The sequence below is a fragment of the Oncorhynchus masou genome, chromosome 33 (genome assembly GCF_036934945.1).
Source record: "Oncorhynchus masou masou isolate Uvic2021 chromosome 33, UVic_Omas_1.1, whole genome shotgun sequence".
In the NCBI taxonomy this organism is placed as follows: Eukaryota; Metazoa; Chordata; class Actinopteri; order Salmoniformes; family Salmonidae; genus Oncorhynchus; species Oncorhynchus masou.
In genome coordinates, this window is record NC_088244.1 from 22,186,538 (window position 1) to 22,202,764 (window position 16,227).

The window sequence follows — 16,227 nt, forward strand, 5'->3', positions numbered from 1 at the left end:
ACGCTCTATATAACATGAAAGCAGTCTAACCAGTTCTGCTCGGGCTAGTAAAATGGTCAGAGTGAGGTGTTCTCTCATTTGTGCCACGAAGTAGCTAGCAAGCTAGCCAATTTTTGCCAGTTAACTTGGGTGCTTGACTGCCGTTGTGAGGTCATAAGAACGCTCGGATCAACTCCTCAGCCAGAGCGTCTAGTGTGTGCTCTGAACGCTCCGAGAGCGAAGCGCTCTGAATTTACTAACACACAATTTGACAACTTTCAGAATTTACAAATGCCCAGAGCGCACTCGGGCACTCAGGAGTGAATTTGTGAACAAACCCTAAGTAACCACACTTTGCCCACTGTTGGTAAGAACTTTTAAGTAACAGGTTTACCAGGATGGAACGTCTATTGTACCACAGTAGGCTATAGGTGGCTTTTGGGTTCCCTCTATTTACTTTTTGCAATATATAATTTTTTGCCATATACATACAGTGGGGAGAACAAGTATTTGACACACTGCCGATTTTGCAGGTTTTCCTACTTACAAAGCATGTAGAGGTCTGTAATTTCTATCATAGGTACACTTCAACTGTGAGAGACGGAATCGAAAACAAAAATACAGAAAATCACATTGTATGATTTTTAAGTAATTAATTTGCATTTTATTGCATGACATAAGTATTTGATCACCGACCAACCAGTAAGAATTCCTGCTCTCACAGACCTGTTAGTTTTTCTTTAAGAAGCCCTCCTGTTCTCCACTCATTACCTGTATTAACTGCACCTGTTTGAACTTGTTACCTGTATAAAAGACACCTGCCACACACTCAATCAAACAGACTCCAACCTCTCCACAATGGCCAAGACCAGAGAGCTGTGTAAGGATATCAGGGGTACAATTGTAGACCTGCACAAGGCTGGGATGGGCTACAGGACAATAGGCAAGCAGCTTGGTGAGAAGGCAACAACTGTTGGTGCAAATATTAGAAAATGGAAGAAGTTCAAGATGACGGACAATCACCCTCGGTCTGGGGCTCCCATGCAAGATCTCACCTCGTGGGGCATCAATGATCATGAGGAAGGTGAGGGATCAGCCTAGAACTACACGGCAGGACCTGGTCAATGACCTGAAGAGAGCTGGGACCACAGTCTCAAAGAAAACCATTAGTAACACACTATGCCGTCATGGATTAAAATCCTGCAGCACACGCAAGATCCCCCTGCTCAAGCCAGCGCATGTCCAGGCCCGTCTGAAGTTTGCCAATGACCATCTGGATGATCCAGAGGAGGAATGGGAGAAGGTCATGTGGTCTGATGAGACAAAAATAGAGCTTCTTGGTCTAAACTCCACTCGCTGTGTTTGGAGGAAAAAGAAGGATGAGTACAACCCCAAGAACACCATCCCAACCGTGAAGCATGGAGGTGGAAACATCATTCTTTGGGTATGCTTTTCTGCAAAGGGGACAGGACGACTGCACCGTATTGAGGGGAGGATGGATGGGGCCATGTATCGCGAGATCTTGGCCAACAACCTCCTTCCCTCAGTAAGAGCATTGAAGGTGGGTCATGGCTGGGTCTTCCAGCATAACAACGACCCGAAACACACAGTCAGGGCAACTAAGGAGTGGCTCCGTAAGAAGCATCTCAAGGTCCTGGAGTGGCCTAGCCAGTATCCAGACCTGAACCCAATAAAAAATCTTTGGAGGGAGCTGAAAGTCCGTATTGCTCAGCGACAGCCCCGAAACCTGAAGGATCTGGAGTAGGTCTGTATGGGGGAGTGGGCCAAAATCCCTGCTGCAGTGTGTGCAAACCAGGTCAAGAACTACAGGAAACGTATGATCTCTGTAATTGCAAACAAAGGTTTCTGTACCAAATATAAGTTCTGCTTTTCTGATGTATCAAATACTTATGTCATGCAATAAAATGCAAATTAATTTCTTAAAAATCATATAATGTGATTTTCTGGATTTTTGTTTTAGATTCCGTCTCTCACAGTTGAAGTGTACCTATGATAAAAATTACAGACCTCTACATGCTTTGTAAGTAGGGAAACCTGCAAAATCGTCAGTGTATCAAATACTTGTTCTCCCCACTGTATGTCGGATCTTAACTTCATCACTATTTTGTTGCAGAGAATTTTTCTGCTTTAAAAAAATCTGGATAGCCATTTTTTATTATTTTTAAATGTTGGATTATTGAGTGCTTGTTGACATTTACTGCATTGACTGATAAGAATTAGGAACATAAGCATTTCGCTGCACGCACCATAAGACCTGCTAAATTGTGTACACCACCAGTAAAATTGTATTTGAGATTACAGTGCATTCGGAGAGTATTCGGGCCCCTTGACCTTTTCCACATTTTGTTACGTTACAGCCTTATCCTAAAATTGATTCAATTATTTATTTTTCTCATCAATCTACATACAATGCCCCATAATGACATAGCGAAAACAGGTTTAAAGAAATGTTTGCATATTTTTAAAACAATATTTTAAAAATACCTTATTTATATAAGTATTCACACCCTTTGATATGACACTTGAAATTGAGCTCAGGTGCATCCTGTTTTCATTGATACTTTTTTAGATGTTTCTACAACTTGGAGTCCATCTGTGGTAAATTCAATTCATTGGACATTATTTGGAAAGACACACATCTGTCTGTATACAGTTGAAGTCAGAGGTTTACATACACTTAGGTTGGAGTCATTAAAACTCGTTTTTCAAACACTCCACAAATGTCTTGTGAACAAACTATTGTTTTGGCAAGTCAGTTAGGATATCTACTTTGTGCATGACACAAGTCATTTTCCCAACAATTGTTTACACACAGATTATTTCACTTATAATTCACTGTATCACAATTCCAGTGGGTCAGAAGGTTACATACACTAAGTTGACTGTGTCTTCAAACAGCTTGGAAAAGTCCAGAAAATGATGTCATGGCTTTAGAAGCTTCTGATAGGCTAATTGACATCATTTGAGTCAATTGTAGGTGTACCTGTGGAAGTATTTCAAGGCCTTCCTTCAAACTCAGTACCTCTTTGCTTGACATCATGGGAAAATCAAAAGAAATCAGCCAAAATTTGTAGACCTCCACAAGTCTGGTTCATCCTTGGGAGCAATTTCCAAACACCTGAAGGTACCACGTTCATCTGTACAAACAATAGTACCCAAGTATAAACACCATGGGACCACGCAGCCGTCATACCGCTCAGGAAGGAGACGCATTCTGTTTATTAGAGATGAATGTACTTTGGTGCAAAAAGTGCAAATCAATCCCAGAACAACAGCAAAGGACCTTGTGAAGATGCTGGAGAAAACAGGTACAAAAGTATCTATGTCCACAGAAAAAAAGTCCTATATCAACATAACCTGAAAGGCTGCTCAGCAAGGAAGAAGCCACTGCTTCAAAACTTTCATCATTCAGGAAGTTAAAGCTTGGTTGCAAATGGGTCTTCCAAATGGACAATGACCCCAAAGCATACATCCAAAGTTGTGGCAAAATGGCTTAAGCACAACAACATTAAGGTATTGGAATGGCCATCACACAGCCCTGACCTCAATACAATAGAACAATTGTGGGCAGAACTGAAAAAGTGTGTGCGAGCAAGGAGGCCTACAAACCTGACTCAGTTACGCCAGCTCTGTCAGGAGGAATGGGCCAAAATTCACCCAACTTATTGTGGGATGATTGTGGAAGGCTACCCCGAAACATTTGACCCAAGTTAAACAATTTAAAGGCAATAATACCAAATACTAATTGAGTGTATGTAAACTTCTGACCCACTGGGAATGTGATGAAAGAAATAAGCTGAAATAAAACATTCTCTCTACTATTATTCTGACATTTCACATTCTTAAAATAAAGTGGTGATCCTAACTGACCCAAGACAGGGACGGAATTTTTATTCTGATTAAATGTCAGGAATTGTGAAAAACTGAGTTTAAATGTATTTGGCTAAGGTGTGTAAACTTCTAACTTCAACTGTTAGTTCCACAGCTGATAGTGCATGCCAGAGCGAAAACCAAGCCACGAGGTTGATGTAATTGTCCGTAGAGCTACGTGACATGATTGTGTCGAGGCACAGATCAGGGGAAGGGTACCAAAACATTTCTGCAGCATTGAAGGTCCCCAAGAACACAGTAGCCTCCATCATTCTTAGACCTGGCAACCAGGCCAAACTGAGCAATCGGGGGAGAAGGATCTTGGTCAGGGAGGTGACCAAGAACCCAATGGTCACTCTGACAGAGCTCCAGAGTTCCTCTGTGGAGATTGGAGAACCTTCCAGAAGGACAACCATCGCTCCAAAAAACACCCAAGATTCTCTGGCCTGATGAAACCAAGATTGAACTCTTTGGCCTGAATGCCAAGTGTCACGTCTGGAGGAAACCTGGCACCATCCTTAGGGTGAAGCATGGTGGTTGCAGCATCATGCTATGGGGGGTTTTCAGTGGCAGCAACTGGGAGACTATTCAGGATTGAGGGAAAGGTGAACGGAGTAAAGTACAGAGAGATCCTTGATGACAACCTGCTCCAAAGCACTCAGGACCTCAGACTGGGGCGAAGGTTCACCTTCCAAAAGGACAATGACCTTAAGCACACAGCCAAGACAACGCAGGAGTGGCTTCGGGACAAGTGACTTAATTAATGTCCTTGAGTGGCACAGCCAGAGCCTGGACTTGAACGTGATCGAACATCTCTGGAGAGACCTGAAAATCGCTGTGCAGCGACGCTCCTCATCCAACCTGACAGAGCTTGATGGGATCTGCAGAGAAGAATGGGAGAAACTCCCCAAATACAGGTGTGACAATCTTGTAGCGTTATACCCAAGACGACTCGAGGATGTCATCGCTGCCAAAGGTGATTCAACAAGGTACTGAGTAAAGGGTCTGAATACTTAAGTAAATGTGATATTTAATTTTTTACATTTTTAATAAATTAGCAAAAATTTTCTAAAAAACTGTTTTTGCTATGTTATTGTGGGTAATTGTGTGTAGATTGATGAGGGGGAAAAACAATGTAATCAACTTTAGAATAAGGCTGTAACGTATCCAAATGTGGAAAAAGTCAAAGGGTCTGAATACTTTCCGAATGCACTGTAGATGTGGGACATCTGGCATCTGGTTTAGAACTAGGTGGGTAACAGGTACATGGGGACGTATCCCCATCACAACGTTTCCCCATAACACAGTAGCAGGTGACAAAAATATTGAGTTCATAGACTGTGTTATGGTTCATACATAGCATAGACCAGAGGGGTATACTGCTAAGTTGTCTAAATATTCGGATATAACTGCTTTACTTTTTAGAATGATAAGCTTGAAATGGACATGGTCTAATTCAGTGATCATCAACTAGGTTCAGTCATGGGCCGATTTTTTCCTGAGTGGATGGTCAGGGGGCCGGAAGACAATGACAAATAATTTGACACTGCAAATTGACACAAGAAACCCTAACAGATATAATATTTGACTTAAACATAATAATATCAAACTTTGCTTACATGTGTATACGATCACATATGCTTCTCTATTATGTGTGGGAATACTTTGGAACAGATTTCCTAAATTAAAATCACTTGGAGCTGATATGCTGGTGTTTTTTAAGTATGTTAGGTCCAACAATAACGTATTTTTTTGCTCCGAAAACTTGGTGGGCCAAATAAAATCGCCGAAATTCGCCAGTTGGAGAAACCTGGTCTAGTTGATTCAACAAACAAAAACACATATCTATGTTTAGCTTTCTTAATTAACGAGAAAATCTAACAAACTCATGGGTTATGCTTTGTGGTATACCTCTTAGCAGCGTCTCATACAGAGTTCCACCTCTAGAGGGAGTGCAGAGATGCTGAGAGGGAGACAGAATTGGAGCGTGTGAGCGGTGGCGCGTCGGAGCTGAGGAGAGAGGGGGAGAAGCAAGGGAGTGGAGAGAGAGAGAAAACGACAGGAGGATATTGTGTGTTTATGTCTGTTTGTCACCACTGGTCCCCCTCTCTGACTAGTCAAACCGTCAACAGTACCGGGGACTTCAATTCGTCCTATCCTTCCCAGTATTGGCTTGGCTCGTGCGGGCTTGTTTGGAGGGAAAGAAGCGAGAAGGATGATCATGGTGAGTTATTCCTCGTTCCAGTGTGTTCCGTCCTAATGTGCATGTTTGATGTAGGCTTCTTTAGTCGAATGCTATCTAGGGCAGGCCAAGCCTTATTCTATTTTACACCCATCTAATTTGAGAAAACGACATTATTTCTATTCTATCAGTGCGTAATTCAAAGCAGTCGGCGGGATGTTATTATGTTATTATAGGGGTTGTGCGCCCGAGTCCTCTGTGTTTATCATAGCAGTGTCTCAGTAATCGATCCGTGTTTCTTTTGGCTCAATTATGTAATTAGCCCTATATAAGCACGGATATATAAAAAAAACAGGCATTTAACGCTATAGGCTCTAATATCCTTGAGTTTCACATAAATTAGTTTGCAGGTTAGAGAAGCACACTAAAATGACTGCTGCCATCTAGGCATTGCAGTCATAGCTGCTATCTCAAAGGTCGCAGCTGCAGGGATCTTCGTCTAAAATGAATTTCCAACCGCAACGCTTCTGTTTTTTTTCCATGTTTGAGTTATTTTAAATTAAATATAGGCTCGGTCATGATAACGGGAAGTTAAAAAAAACTGCTGATGAGCCAGCCCTACAAAAAGTAAATAAGGCGAAGTGATGCGTTGGAATGTGGAATAGTCCACCGCTCGTTTGTAATGTCTGTCGTGTGCTTATTGACTCGTGGCGTTTGTTAGTCAGGGCCTGAGCCATGCTAGAATGTATTCTCCCCTCGCTGGTTTAGGAAGAAGACACATAGGCTACTTAGCGGGCGGGTGTGACATGCAACATTGTAGACTACAAGTTGCCGCACACCGTAACACAGCATCAAAATGGTAATAGCTGTGATCTCCGCTATCGTTGTCACATAGGTTACACTGAACAGAGTTATGTAACGAGTGTGTGAACTGTGAATGCGGCTGATGATAGCCCCACGGCCTTCGCATGGAATGTTACGTTAGCCTCTCGTAGACCTTGGATACATTCTTACCATTAGCCTATGTTATTAGGCTACACTCTTGTTAGGCCCACATTCCATTAATAAAACCGTATGCCTATGCTGACATTAATTACACCAGACTACAATAATACATAGCCTATAACAGGCAATATGTCTGATGATGCGATTATCAAATGTGTTTTTACTTTGATGCGCTCCCCACACAGCACGGTATACTATAGGGTAATAGAAATAGGAGCTGTCCTCTAAAAACGAAAATAAGGATCTGATTATTAACAATTATGAACGGATGCCAGTCTCTACCCAGCTAGCACATAACGTTCAGAAAACCATATGTTTCTTAGAGCTTCGTGAGAGCGTGGTTATCCTATGGTTATTTTGCATACTACATTCCCACAACTTTCTGGTAATGGTGCAGGATAGTTGCTTGGCTTTGGAACATTCTAAGCACATTTATGGAACTTGACAAAAAAACTATAGTTTCTTGGCATTTCATTAATTTAACAGAATGTTTGCTAAAAGTTCAAACATGGTTCTAAGAACGTTCTCCAACTGGTTTGAGATTGGGAATGTTCTCAAATAGTTCAGAGAATGTTAAGAAACAACAGTTTTCTCTGGGAATTTCAGTATTTCAGCATAACATTTCCTACAGATTTCCTCATGGTTCTATTTAAAGTCATGATCTCACATTGTTACGAGAATGTTAAGAAAGAACGTTCTTCTGGGGGAATTTCAGTACTTCAGCATAATGTTTCCTACAAGTTTCCTCATGGTTCTATTTAAAGTCATGTTCTCACATTGTTCCAAGAATGTTAAGAAAACTTTCCATAAAAACCACAAGAAAAATGATGTAATGGTCTAAGAATTAGGGGTGTGCCGAGTAGTCGGACAAAATTGGTATCGTAACGGATATGGGATATTTTCTGGATACGATTATGATCCGAGTATTTTTTTAACTATCCGTGATCAGAAAAAAAAGTTATTTTCGGGTGCCAGCAAGCATCATTCTCATGTCAGTCAGTCACATAGTTTCTAAACCATACTGAACTGTCTTTGAGTCGGTCATGTGTGTGGTCGAAATAACTCAACTGGACAGTTTGCCTGTCTGTAAAGAGAAGAGCAGGCTGTACGTTGATCCTGCTGCTTTGATTGGATCATGTGAAGCTGTAATTCTCCGGCCATTCGCTTCATAATTTCATCCGATCACTTTCCCTTGCATGTTTTCAGTCTGATCATTTAGATTGCTGCTGCCTGCTACTATGATAAATCACATAGTGAGGGCGTTTGTTATCAAGCTATCAATGTGAATAATATCTAACAAGTGGAGCAATGGTATGGAAAAAAAGATGAAATGCTAATGTGCATTCTGACTGAGTGACAGCAAACTTGACTGCCCGCTGCAAGTTGAGTACACAGACACACACAGACACACCCACCCCTCCGAGGCACTGCTCCTAGTCTGCATAATTTTTTTGTAGTGAGAATGTGCATGGAGATATTTTGCCAAAATCTATTTAGGCATATTAAAACACTTCCATTTTTTTCCGATCACGTGTATCAACTGATCCGATCCGACTCTCAACTGTACATTTATGGATACGATTACAAATACGAGTATGGCCATGTCGGCACACCCCTGCTAAGAATGTTATTTAAAAACATATATATTCCATTCTCAGCATCAACAAAACTCTCTCTATTATGTATCTTGTTAAGTGTGTTCAGGTGTGTTGGCCGCGCCCACTATTTGGCCACACCTGATCTTAATGACTTTTCCCTTTGAAATGTTTGAATAGACTAAAATGAACAGCTTTGCATAAGTTTAAAAAAAACATGGCATGCTAGCTCCATCCAGGTGGTGCAGTACACTCATTTCATGGATATAGAACAGAAGATCATAGGTTTAAATCTCACTGACGTTGTGCCACAATAAAATATAAACGTGTTCGGGGGCCTCCCGAGTGGCACAGCGGTCTAAGGCACTAGCTGTGTCATTACAGATCCTGGTTCGATCCCTGGCTGTGTCGCAGCCAGCCGCGACCGCCAGACCCACGAGGCGGTGCACAATTGTCCCAGCGGAATGCACGCTGACATGGTCGCTAGGTGTACCGTGTTTTCTCTGACACATTGGTCCGGGTTAGTGTTACAAAGAGTTGGAAACATTACGGGAAATTTCCATACTTTTTCCAGAAATCTTCCATGGCAAATTAAGCCCTGGAATTTGAGGTATTTTGCTTAAATTCATCAAAAAAAGTTAGCTTATAACAGTGAACCTTTTTTGTGAGATACACATAAGGCAGTTATAGGTCTTGTGGCATATTTTGGTTAAACTATCCCCAATTCAATGGAATTGCAACCCTCTGCATGCACAGTGCATTCTTCCATCACATGTACAGTGCACTCTTCCATCACATGTACAGCTGATTCTCAAGATCTTGCACACTAATGAGATGATATTGAGTCCACATTACTACACTGTCTGAGCCAATGAGCCAAGGACTACATGCTTTCTGGTAAGTTTTGATTACAAAACTGGGTGGGGTGAATACAGTTGAATTTGGAAATGTACATATACCTTAGCCAAATAGATTTAAACTCAGTTTTTCACAATTCCTGACATTTAATCCTAGTAACAATCCTAACTGGCCTAAAACAATTCCTTGTTTTAGGCCAGTTAGGATCACCACTTTATTTTAAGAATGTGAAATGTCAGAATAATAGTAGAGAGAATTAATTATTTCAGCTTTTATTTCTTTCATAACATTCCCAGTGGGTCAGAAGTTTACATACACTCAATTAGTATTTGGTAGCATTGCCTTTAAATGGTTTAACTTGGGTCAAACATTTTGGGTAGCCTTCTACGAGCTTCCAACAATAAGTTGGGTGAAGTCTGGCCCATTCCTCCTGACAGAGCTGGTGTAACTGAGTCAGGTTTGTAGGCCTCCTTGCTCGCACACGCTTTTTCAGTTCTACCTACAAATGTTCTATAGGATTGAGGTCAGGGCTTTGTGATATTATGCTTGGGGTCATTGTCCATTTGGAAGCCCATTTGCGACCAAGCTTTAACTTCCTGACTGATGTCTTGAGATGTTGCTTCAATATATCCACATAACTTTACCTCCTCATGATGCCATCTATTTTGTGAAGTGCACCAGTCCCCCCTGTTACAAAGCACCCCCACAACATGATGCTGCCACCCGCGTGCTTAACGGTTGGGATGGTGTTCTTTGGCTTGCAAGCCCCCCCTTTTTCCTCCAAACATAATGATGGTCTTTATGGCCAAACAGTTCCATTTTTGTTTCATCAGACCAGAGGACATTTCTCCAAAAAGTACCATCTTTGTCCACATGTGCAGTTGCAAACCGTAATCTGGCTTTTTTTATGGAGGTTTTGGAGCAGTGGCTTCTTCCTTGCTGAGCGGCCTTTCAGGTTATGTCGATATAGAACTTGTTTTACTGTGGATATAGATACTTTTGTACCTGTTTCCGCCAGCATCTTCACAAGGTCCTTTGCTGTTGTTCTGGGATTGATTTGCACTTTTCGCACCAAAGTACGTTCATCTCTAGGAGACAGAACGTGTCTACTTCCTGAGTGGTATGACGGCTGCGTGGTCCCTTGGTGTTTACACTTGCGTACTATTGTTTGTACAGATGAACGTGGTACCCTCAGGCATTTGGAAATTGCTCCCAAGGATGAACCAGACTTGACCTTGTGGTCAGAAGCTTTTAAAGTGATGACATAATTTTCTGGACTTTTCCAAGCTGTTCCAAGCAGGCAACTTAGTGTATGTAAACTTCTGACCCACTGAAATTGTGATTCAGTGAATTATAAGTGAAATAATCTGTAAACAATTGTTGGAAAAATGAGTTGTGTCATGCACAAAGAAGATGTCCTAACTGACTTGCCAAAACTATAGTTTGTTAACAAGAAATTTGTGGGAGTGGTTGAAAAACGAGTTTTAATGACTCCAACCTAAGTGTATGTAAACTTCCGACTTCAACTGTATATGTTATATGACATACATGATTTTTTAAATTAAGTAGTAAATAGTAGCCTACAGCAAAGTGTGCTTAAATAATTTCTAACTGGTTAACAATTTCTGCTAGCTAGTTTTTGTTACTATGTGTGTTTTAGCCTGCTTAAGCCTGCTAACTGAGGAGCGTTAATTCACCTAAAATTTCATTTTATAACATGTATTCTACAAAGGAGTTGTTTAATCTAACTGCTTAACTATTTATCTCTACATGGAATTGTATTTGTTTTTTAAAACTAATTTTCCCCCAAATCTTTACAGGAAAATGCCACGGGCACTATCTGATGTGTGGAGACATTTCACTTCAGCTAATGTAAAAGGAAAAGCTGTGTACATTTGCAACTACTGTGCCAAATCATATGTGAAGAATGCAACAACAATGCAGAATCATCTGGCCAAATGCATGAAGTTCCTTCAGTGCTCACAACAAGCAACCTCTGACACAAGTCCCTCTACTTCTATTCGATATGAAAATGATGAATCAGACACCTTATCGGTAGCAACAGCTCATGGTCCTCCTGGAATCAGAAGTTTTTTTTAACTAAATGGAGGAACGTAGTCAGAGAAATGCTGATGAATGTCTTGCTCTAGCTGTGTATGCAACTGGTTCACCTCTGATGCTCACAGGTAATGTGTATTGGAAGAAATTTCTGAATGTTCTTTGCCCAGCATACACCCCTCCAACCAGACATGCTTTATCTACTAATTTGCTGGATGCAGAGTTCAACAGAGTTCAAGTGAAGGTCAAGCAAATCATAGAGAAAGCAGACTGTATTGCAATCATCTCTGATGGGTGGTCAAATGTTTGTGGGCAAGGAATAATTAACTACATCATCTCCACCCCTCAACCAATATTCTACAAGAGCATAGACACAAGGGACAACAGACACACCGCTTTCTATATTGGAGATGAGGTGAAGGCAGTCATCAATGACCTTGGGCCACAGACGGTATTTGCACTGGTGACAGACAATGCTGCGAACATGAAGGCTGCTTCATGGTGTGATGTGAGGAGTCCTACCCTCACATCACACCCTTTGGCTGTGCTGCTCATGCACTGAATCTGCTCCTCAAGGACACAATGGCACTGAAAACAATGGATACACTCTACAAGAGAGCCAAGGAAATGGTTAGGTATGTGAAGGGTTATCAAGTTATAGCAGCAATCTCCCTCTCCAAGCAAAGTGAGAAGAATAAGAGCACCATATTGAAGCTGCCCAACAACACACATTGGGGTGGTGTTGTCATCATGTTTGACAGTCCTGGAAGGGAAGGAGTCTCTCCAAGAAATGGCCATATCACAGTCTGCCGATATGGACAGCCCCATCAAGAGGATCCTCCCGGATGATGTATTTTGGGAGAGAGTGGTAAGCAGCCTGAAACCTATAGCAGTAGTAATTGCACGGATTGAGGGAGACACTGCCATCCTGTCTGATGTTCAGACTCCGCTTGCAGATGTAAGAGAAGAACTCCTTACTGCCCTGCCCACTCCACAGTTGCTCCAAGCAGAGGAAACTGCAGTTCTGAAATACATCAAAAAGCGTGAAGACTTCTGCCTGAAGCCCATACATGCCACAGCGCACATGTTGGACCCCAAGTATGCTGGCAAGAAAATCCTGTCTTGTGCAGAGATCAACAATGTCTATGGTGTCATCACTACTGTGTCTCGTCACCTTGGCCTGGATGAGGGCAAGGTTCTTGGCAGTCTGGCGAAGTACACTTCCAAGCAAGGGTTTTGCGATGGAGATGCAATATGGCAGTTGTGCCAACATATCTCATGAGCCACCTGGTGGAAGGGGCTTTGTGGATCTGAGGCTCTTTCCCCTGTTGCCTCCATCATCCTCCAAATCCAACCAACATTAGCTACCTCAGAGCGCAACTGGTCTTTGTTTGGGAACACACACACACCAAAGCACACAACAGGCTGACCAATACAAGAGTTGAAAAATTGGTGGCCATCCGGGCAAATGTGAGGCTTTGTCACGGTTGTCGTAAGAACGGGACCAAGGCGCAGCGGATGTTGAGTTCCACATATTTATTTCCACGTGGAACTTCAGCAAAACAAAAATATACCAATAAACGAACCACTAAACGTGACTACGTGGTGCACATGCACAAACACAAAACAATATCCCACAAACACAGTTGAAAGAAATATCTACTTAAATATGATCCCCAATTAGAGACAACAATTACCAGCTGCCTCTAATTGGGAATCATACAAAACACCAACATAGAAAATATAAACTAGAACACAACATAGAAATTATAAACTAGAATACCCCCTAGTCACGCTCTGACCTACTACACCATGGAGAAACAAGTGCTCTTTATGGTCAGGGTGTGACAGGCTTTTTGAGCCTGACAACGAACCATCCTAAACAAGGTTGGAAAGTAACAGTGAAGATGAGGCCTCAGAGTCTGATGTTCAAGAGGTGGACATTGAGGAGGTCCAGGGAGAAGACATGGAAGCCTGAGAGGAAGACAACTAAAGCTTTAGTTTCTAGACTATCATTTTATAGATGTATGTTGGAAATGTTTTTGGGAGATGAGATGGATCATTGGGGATCATTCAATATTCACTTTCTTTTGTTGTTCAGTGAAATCATACCATGTGAAGAATCAACTTATTTAATTAAATTTCAATCCGTAACTAAATCGTTTTTTAGAATTTCTATTAGAAGGAATTAATCATTTGCAATTATGTCTACTTATGATAAGGTAAAAAGTTTATGTTTCTGTCTCCATATGATATGGTAAATGTATCAAATGCAAAAAACATCTACATTTAAATGGTATTAATATTAATTTGCATATTTCCATTAATTCCCATATATTCTCGTTAATTTCCATATATTCCCGTTAATTCCCACCTCTGAATATTCCCCAAAATGTGCAACCCTAGTCCGGGTTAAGCAGGCATTGTGTCAAGAAGAAGTGCGGCTTGGTGAGGTCGTGTTTTGGATAATGCACGGCTCTCGACTTTCGCCTCTCCCGAGTCTATACGGGAGTTGCAGCGATGGGACAAGACTGTAACTACCAATTGGTGAAAAAAAAGGGTAAAAAAATAAAAGAATAATAATTAAATGTGTTTGCATGATTAATGCCTAAGCAAATACATTTCTGTGTGTCCTATCTGTGCTTGGAGTTCAAAACAGTTAACCCAAACTAAACTAGCAGTATTATAAAAAGCTTTATTGAAAAATGTTCTCAGAACGTTATTTAATTACCTTCAAATAACCTAGAATTTCCATTCTCAGAACGTTAATAAAACATCCCAGAATTTTTTTACAGGAACCATAGTAACACGTTCTTAGAACCTCACTACAACCTACAAATTAACATTTCCAGAACAGGCGAAATGTTCAGTTTTACCTGTCAGGAAACGGATGGCTTCGTTCACAGAACCAATGGGGAACTAAAAACGTACGTTCCCACAACTTCCAAGGAACCAAATGTGCTAGCTGGGTATGCACACACTGTTTGCATTATGTAACGCCAGCATGCTGCTGTCCGGTCGAAATGTCGCGCAAACGTCCCGGAGGAATAGTCCCCCGCATTCTATTCTACAAGCGATAGCGAGGTAGGAAGGAAAGGATCCAGGCAGGATGTCTACAGCCACAGCCATACAAATCCAGAGATAATTGTAGCTGTTGAACGCCGTAACGATTGGCAACATCACGACATTTGTAATAGGGGCACCGCACTGGTCGACCTTGTGCACGGGAGAGAAGGGACTGTTCGGAACCGGAGGGTGTAGCGTCCACTTTGACTGAAGGCTATTCTCCTTGAACCTCTCTTGATCAACCAGAAGCCACGACCAGCACCCTGGACGGATACGTGCCAGAGAAGGCATACGATAGCCATAGCGAGGAAAATCTATTTTTGCTTCAACAACACAACATGCCTACCGACATGAGCGGCCTCTCGTGTTCCCAATGAAAAAAAAATGGAATGCATCTGCGTTGCGTTGATATAAGCGGTTCTGCACATTCAAGAGCTCAGGTCGTTTTGAGGCCTGTCCCTGGTACACTCAGTTGATGAGCCTATAGGTTTAGGGAATACTGGGATTTATGAGGCTGCATCAGCTTTGATACTGTAATGTCGTGACGGTGATCATTATACTTATTCTTTAGATTTTTATGATAAGGCAATGTTTTCCTAGCTATCATAGTTATTACATGGTTATACATTGGGCTCACGAGTGGCGCAGCGGTCTAAGGCACTGCATTTCATTGCTAGAGGCGTCACTACAGACCCTGGTTCGATTCCAGGCTGTATCACAACCAGCCGTGATTGGGAGTCCCATAATAATAAATAAATAATTATGTTATTCATGAGCATTTAAATATGCCTAAATTACTATAGACTACAGAATATGTTGCACTAGCCTTATTATTATCATGGATGGGTAGCCTATAGCTCTGCACAGATGATAAATCAGTTCCACTAGTCATTGGTAAAATAATGCACAAGACCTTGAATGCATTATAAAAGCCTAGAATGTGGAAGTTATTTCAATGTACAACTTATATATATATGCCAAGATTTGTTGCGCTTGTGCCCGAATATAGCCTACCTTAATTTACAGAAATTTGGAGAAATCCCTCCTTTGTCTAATTGATTCAGGAAATGTAGGTTTGAAGGGTCATTTGCGTTGATGGAGGTGTGTTAGCTGCTTGGAATAAAAGTTGCCACTAAACCACAGCTCTAGGTCCAGCTTTTCCTTCCCCAATGTCCAACTCTAACACCATGAGGTAAAGAGTCAAACTGACCCTTAATCTGTATTTGGAGGCAGATGTAGGAGGGTAGTGATACAGGCATCATGCCCATGATGGTTGCCCAATCTGATTTTTTTCCAGTGGTCTTGTCTTCATCAGTGAGCGATTGAGTCAGTGATCATTTTCATGTCATCCGTCTTTCCTTCCAGTGATGACAGGCTCTGACACCCACCACCTGTTATCACACCTTCCTCTTTACATCTTTAATTAGTTAAGCCACCAAGAAAATAATAGCCTAAAGCTTGACAAATGTTTAATTTCTGATAAGGGGCAGCATACACACAACATTTTTTGAGGGGGCAAAAAGTATGTGAGGATGGCTAGGGGATGATCTGGAGGGAGGCTAGACCCTTTCCTAGAAGTTGGAGAATTTAGCA

General features: G+C 41.5%; 1 protein-coding gene across 1 annotated transcript in view; it reads left to right on the forward strand.

Moving 5' to 3' along the window:
- The first annotated feature begins 5,879 nt into the window (after window positions 1–5,879).
- Window positions 5,880–16,227, forward strand: part of LOC135528017 (adenylate cyclase type 6-like) — a 57,797-nt gene continuing 47,449 nt past the window's right edge. The window contains exon 1 of the mRNA XM_064956772.1: window positions 5,880–6,094. The gene's annotated coding sequence lies outside the window, so the exon portion shown is untranslated. The remainder of the gene's footprint in view (window positions 6,095–16,227) is intronic.